The sequence below is a fragment of the Pseudophryne corroboree genome, chromosome 2 (genome assembly GCF_028390025.1).
Source record: "Pseudophryne corroboree isolate aPseCor3 chromosome 2, aPseCor3.hap2, whole genome shotgun sequence".
Taxonomy (NCBI): Eukaryota; Metazoa; Chordata; class Amphibia; order Anura; family Myobatrachidae; genus Pseudophryne; species Pseudophryne corroboree.
The window spans coordinates 815,982,908-815,990,014 of NC_086445.1; the positions used below are offsets into that span (position 1 = coordinate 815,982,908).

Sequence of the window (7,107 nt, forward strand, 5' to 3'; positions counted from 1 at the left end):
GTTTATTTTATATCCCGATAGGGAACTATATTCCTCTATAATCCTGTATAGGGCGGGTAGGGAAGACTGCGGCTGGGTTATAGATAGTAGAACATCGTCGGCGAAGAGGGAGATCTTGGACTCCTGTGAGCCCATCTGCACTCCCCGAACACTGTCCGACCTCCTTATCATGGCTGCCAATGGTTCAATGACCATGGCAAACACCAGGGGCGAGAGAGGGCAACCCTGTCTAGTTCCATTAGTCAATGGGAAGGGGGGGGACAGTATCCCGTTGGTAAGGACTTTTGCTATCGGAGAGGAATAAAGTGCTGAAACTCCAGTCAGAAATTCCGCCGATATCCCAAACGCCTGAAGAGTCTGCAATAAGAACGGCCAAGAGATACGATCGAACGCCTTCTCAGCGTCAAGGGAAAGGATAATAGATGGGGTTTGTCTGTTATTCAATATGTGGATAATGTCGATCGCTTTTCTAGTGTTGTCTCTGGCCTGGCGTCCTGGTATAAAACCCACCTGATCATAGTGAATCAGTTCAGGCAACACACCGTTAAGGCGGGTGGCCAAGATCTTTGCATATATTTTAATATCAAGATTCAGTAGGGATATGGGGCGATAGTTAGCGCAATTTCGTGGGTCTCTGCCTTCTTTATGTATAACTATTACTCTGGCCTCCAGCATGGTACTTGGAAGTGGGGCGCCCTGTAGGACTGCGTTAAATAGTACCCGTAGATGGGGGACCAACAAGGGGGCAAATTTTTTGTAGTATGAGGCCGTAAAGCCGTCAGGGCCTGGGGCTTTAGAAGATTTAAGGTTTCTCAGAACGGCCGTTATTTCCTCCTCCGTGATATCTCTGTTCAGATCTGCCGCGTCAGCGACAGATAGTTGGGGGAGGTCGGCTCGTCTGAGAAATTCTGAGATTAATTCATCAGGAGGGTTGGGGCTTGGGGCCTTGGGGTTTAAATTATATAATTTGGTGTAATACTCTCGAAACTCCCTGTTTATACCCCCTGGGTGATATGTAAGTACGCCAGAGTCGGTCTTTACCGCTAAGATATTGTTACGGGATCTTTGTGCTCTAAGGCGAGATGCCAGGATTCTGTCGGCTTTGTCGCCTTTCTCGTAGAAGGTCTGATTAAGCCTCTGAAGAGTCTTCGCCGTGCGTTCCGACAGAGAAAGTGACATTGCGTTCCTAGCCTCTAGTAGGGGCTCTAGGTTAGACATGGTGGGAGATAATTTATGCTGACGCTCAAGGGTCTGGAGTTTCGTAGAGAGGGAAAGGAAGCTGAGCTTCTGGGATTTTTTAAACCTAGCCGTCTAGCTTATCAGATGGCCTCGGAGGACAGCTTTATGTGCTTCCCACAGAGTAGTTGGGGAGGTCTCCGGGACATCGTTGAGAAGGAAGTATTCGGCTAGGCAGTTTTTAATTTGGGTGGTGACTTCTTGGTTATGTAAGACGGAGTCGTTCAAGCGCCAGGAAACGGGGGGAGGTCGTGGGGTGATGGATTGGAGTTCGGCAGTGATCGGGCAATGGTCAGACCATATCATAGGGAGAATACCAGCAGATTTCAGTTTTGATGATATATCCCGGCTGAATAGGATCATGTCTATTCTAGAGTAGGTTTTGTGAACCGAGGAATAAAAGGTGTAGTCTCTGGTCAGTGGGTCAGTTATCCTAAAGGAATCGAATAGCAAGTGGGTTTTTAAAAGGTCTAGCAAGGCAAGGGACGCCAAAGTCGGACGGGGGTGGTGAGGGGACCGAGGACGGGGAGGGGATGACCTATCTAGGGAGGCATCTAGCACCTCATTAAAATCTCCAGCCATGATGACTTCTCCTCGGCCAAGACTAGTCAGCTGTGCGCTTATTCTCCCGAAAAATGTAGCTTGGTTTTGGTTTGGGGCGTATATGTTAATTAGAGTACATAGGCTATCATTCAACTTCCCCACTAGGATAAGCCATCTACCTGCTTTATCTGCATGACTGTCCAGCAGCTCGAACGTGAGGTGAGCAGCTATCAAGATGGAAACCCCCCTCTTCTTATGTGTGGCATCGCATGCATGAAACGTAAGTGGGTAAGCTTTGGATTTTAGGTCGGGGTGTAGGGATTTCTTAAAATGCGTTTCCTGAAGGAAGACTAAATCTCCCTTGGCCTGCTTAAGGGAGAGAAATAGTTTGGTGCGTTTGTGGGGGCTATTCAAACCTTTAACGTTATGCGAGTAGACTTTAAGAGCCATGTCCGACCGGATCACGAAACGCTTCATCTCCTCCCTCCAGACACCGCAGCTCTACGAAAAACCAGGACAAAAACAGTGTAAATGTGTGCAGTTTCTGGTTGGCATTTATGTATAGACGGACAAAAGAAAAGAAAAAGCATAGATACCAAGATAGCGATAGAAACAGGGAGGACAAAACGTGGGAAAGACAGGGAAAAGAGGGGGGTTGGAAACCAGAAAAAACGGCATCTGGCCATACGTGCCGGTCAGGGGGAAACCATAGGGGGTCACCAGGTGACAACGACCGGGCTAGGGTATAAGACCCAATTGTGGGGACGCGGCCTGGCCGGGCCAAACGCATCAAAGGAAGTGGACACTCATCACAGTGCCCCGAGTCTGGGAATCTACATTTGAAGGGGTATTTGCGTAGACATCTGCTCCCCAACTCCACCATCCCCTCGGTTATCTAACGATATGCCAGCGGCCAGCCTAGGTTAACGTACCTAGATGGCGGTGTATTGAATGCGGGGAGGTGGGACACTGTTGGGACGGAAGCAGGGGAAAGCCACATCTGGGAGAGACAGACACACAAATAAGCAATGTAGAATAGAAGAATAAGACAACATTTAGGCTAGGCTGTCCTCAAGAGTCGCAACCAACAGAGGCGGACTTCCGTGTTGATGGAACACGTGTCCAATCACGGTTCAGAGAGCGTCTCGGAGTGTCGGACGATTCTGCGGGGGGAGCCTCATTTATCCGCAGCGGAGATTCGGGCATAGTCAGAGACGGGGTAACGCCTAGGTTGCGTAGGAGATCTTTAGCTTCAGCTAGGTCCCTAGCCGAGTGGAGGCGGTTATGGTGCCACACAAGTATGCGGAAGGGGAATCCCCATCTATATCGAATGCCCTTATCTCGAAGAGCCATAGTGATAGGTCGGAATTCCTTTCTTTTAATTAGTGTACTGGGAGCAATGTCCTGAAATATTTGGAGGGAATGACCCAGAAAATCCAGCTTGGGTAGTTTTCTAGTCTCCCGGAGCAAGTCCTCTTTAGCCGAATAGTAGTGGCAGCGGAGAATAACGTCTCTGGGTTGCGCTTGGTCCTGAGAACGGGGGCGAAGAGCTCTGTGGGCTCTATCCAGCAGAAATTGATCTTCCGGCGTTGAGGGCAAGAGATGGACAAACAATTTCTTAAGGAAGCCGGGGAGGGATGTCATATCAATTTCCTCGGGGATCCCCCTGATGCGGAGATTATTCCGGCGCGCCCGATTATCCTGGTCCTCCTGGTGTTCCAGGATTAGGCGCATTTCTTGTCTCATGGTATGGACATCATCTTCCACCCCCTGCTGAAAGGCGACCACTTCGTCCATTTTGGACTCCAAGTGGTCTGTCCTGTCCCCCAGGTCTGTGATGTCGGCTTTAAGAGAGGTGATAGCGGTATGGACCTCCGCCTGTATCGCCTGTACAGATCTTCTTGTCTCCTTGATTTCGCAGAAAAGCAGGTGGAGATCCTTTCGGGTCAGAGGAGAGTGGTCGGAGTCTTCCGAGTCTGAGGCATCGAGTTGCGGCGTGGTCTCTTGACCTGTTTTTTTGGTGTTAGAGTAAGCATATTTCTTCAGGTTCGGGGTCGCCGCCGCCGCATGTTGCTTTTTGTTGCCTTTAGACATATTGAGCTTGCGTGTGTATGAACTGGTTAAAGAAAATTACTGCATCAGTGTGTTTGAGATAATCCCGGTGACGGAGCTGCTTCTATTTGATAACATAGGTGATCCCGAGACTCAGGGCATGTTCCAAAGGATCACATTATGAGAGATAAGCTACTCAGCCTGTAGCTGGGATCAGATATGAGGGCCGCCAGCAGGTGGAGCTCCAGGCTCATATATCATAGGTGAAGCAGAGCAGAGTAAATGGTGAATGATATTTGTGGTGAGTTACTCTGCGCTGGTTAAGAGTCAGGCCCCAAGGGTCCCTACTGGGCTTATTTATTGTGTGCCCAAGTGAGCTGAGCTGCACTGGTGAACATGTGCTGGGGGGTAGTGAGGTAATGGCGGGCGAGGGACCACGGGCCCAGCGGGTATCCGCTTCTATACCTGCAGGTCAGAGATATATATTTGTGGCACACTACAAGGATCCACAGGGGTGGGATCCTGTCTGCGGTCCAGCCGACACACAGGGTCCCCTGGTCTCACCTTCAGCCTCCGCTGCCCGTGCCCGAGCTTCCGATCCAAGATGGCCGCCAGCAGCTAGCCCGTCTCCCCCAGGCCCCCGTGTGGGGCACCTCAGTCTGTAGAGTCAGTGCAGGCGGCCCCGGCGTGGTGGGAGAGAGCCGCCGCCCGCCGCACGCTGAAAGGGTCTGCCGCCGGCCCCCGGCGGACCACGACGTTCGTCCCGGCACTCTCAGGGCCCGGCGCAGGCAGCCGCCCGCACCCGGTCCCCCTCTCCGCCGGACGCCGACGGGGCTCTGCACCGACGGAGACCGCTGGCGAGGTTGCAGTGTAGGTAGCTGGGTCGCTTGTTCCCGGCAGGTTCCGTAGCCCCCGTCCACACCGAGCGGGGTCTCCTCCAAAATCTAGTCCCCGGCTTCTGCTCGGCACCTAGGCCCCAACCCGCAAGGAGGCAGGAGGCCTCCTCCGGCTCCGGGACTCGGCGTGTCGGGTGCAGGGGGGATTGTTTAAGGCAGCAGGAGCTGAGTGGGCTGGAATGTAGGCCGAATAAAGGGCTATTTCGGCTGTTTTTCAGCTCTGGTGCCAGGAGCTGTCCTTATGCACGTCCTTCCAGTTTGCCTGCCAGGCCACGCCCCCCTGTTTGTCTATATTTGACTCAGACAGTATGTCCTACTCACTGTGTGTGTTGGGCTAGCTGGCATTACCAATCCACTGAATTAGACCCAAACCTATTGTACACAGTATTTTCATCAGAAACCATTCTTCTTACCTATAATGATCTTAGGCTTCTTTTTGGACCATATACTCAGGGCATGTGTATACTAAGAATGTATAGTCACTTTTGCATCTTGATTATGAATTCCTTTTGACCCATTTATTTCGCTATTGGACATTGGTTCCCTTAATACTGTAATGGTCAATTAACTGTGCATATCTCTATCTTTTATCCCAATTTTTTTCCCCATCTGCCTATCATCTAGTGGACTCTCATCCCCGATCCAGGGTATACGGCAAGGGTATACGGCGCCACTGTGTGACAGCTGTTTTACCCTGCCTAACGTGGAAAGTAGATCCACGCGCTAGACACTGTAATCTTTCTGTTATTCTTTATTTTCTTACATTAGTGCACTCTCATTGGTAGATATCCTCCCTACTATCATACCACGCTGCCCATGCCCGATCTCGTCCGATCTTGGAAGCTAAACAGCGTTGGGCTGGGTCAGTACCGGGAGGGGAGACTCCCTGGGAATGCCTGGTGTTGTAGGACAGGAACTATTCCCCTTCCCCTGAAGGGTGGACACCAACAGCAGTATCACCACTAATCTATTTCTGATCTTTACTTCTCTCATACCCCTTTTCTCATTAGAATTTTTTGACATACATTCTGCATGCATGCCTGTCGGCGCTAATGGTAATCAGTAAAGTACATAGCAATTGACCTAATTCAGTGGTCTCCCTGTATTACAATATGTACTCTGACCTCCTCTTTGGGTCCCATTAATACAGTACAACTGTACTGGTCAGGAGAAACGGCTGTTAGACTATCCTGTGTCTGCAACCTTTCTAATCTTTCTCTCACGATGTAATGACCAGAACATTTTAATATTTTTCAACATTTCATTGCGTACTTGCAAATTCTTGTGTATTCATTGGATCATAGAAGGGTACTTTGTCTTAATTTAAAGTGATTAATAAATACATGTTTTAATATTATCTCTTTCTAATAAAAGATTTTTTCCTTTTTTTCCAAGAGTGCGCCCACACACGAGCTTTCTCTCTCTCCCATTGCCAGTACTCAAATCAGCCTTGCCAGCTGCTCCCAGGGAAAGAGAGGTAGTACTGGCGGCAATTCACAAGCTGTACCTCCAGCAGGTGATAATCAATGTCCCCCTCCTTCAACAGGGAAGGGGTTACTATTCCACAATGTTTGTGGTACCGAAACCGGACGGTTCGGTGAGACCCATTCTGAATTTAAAATCCTTGAACACTTATATAAAGAAGTTCAAGTTCAAAATGGAATCGCTCAGGGCGGTTATTGCAAGCCTGGAAGAGGGGGATTTTATGGTGTCGGTGGACATCAAGGATGCTTACTTGCATGTCCCCATTTACCCACCTCACCAGGAGTACCTCAGGTTTGTGGTACAGGACTGTCATTACCAATTCCAGACGTTGCTGTTTGGTCTCTCCACGGCACCGAGAATATTTACCAAGGTAATGGCCGAAATGATGATACTCCTTCGAAGGAAGGGAGTTATAATTATCCCGTACTTGGACGATCTCCTCATAAAGGCGAGGTCCAAAGAGCAGTTGTTGGTCAGCGTAGCACTCTCTCAGGAAGTGTTGCAACAGCACGGCTGGATTCTGAATATCCCAAAGTCGCAGCTGATTCCTACGACGCGTCTGCTTTTCCTGGGAATGATTCTGGACACAGAACAGAAGAAGGTGTTTCTCCCGGTGGAGAAGGCCCAGGAATTGTTATCTCTGGTCAGGGACCTCCTGAAACCAAAACAGATGTCGGTGCATCACTGCACGCGAGTCCTGGGAAAGATGGTGGCTTCTTACGAAGCAATTCCCTTCGGCAGGTTCCATGCAAGGATCTTTCAATGGGATCTGTTGGACAAATGGTCCGGATCGCATCTTCAGATGCATCGGCTGATCACCCTGTCCCCAAGGGCCAGGGTGTCTCTGCTGTGGTGGTTGCAGAGTGCTCATCTTCTCGAGGGCCGCAGGTTCGGC

At 50.0% G+C, this 7,107-nt stretch overlaps 1 pseudogene; it reads left to right on the forward strand.

Annotated features, from left to right (window-relative positions):
* Window positions 1-5,519: 5,519 nt before the first annotated feature.
* LOC135054337 (5S ribosomal RNA) lies at window positions 5,520-5,638 on the forward strand (annotated as a pseudogene).
* The last annotated feature ends 1,469 nt before the right edge of the window (window positions 5,639-7,107 follow it).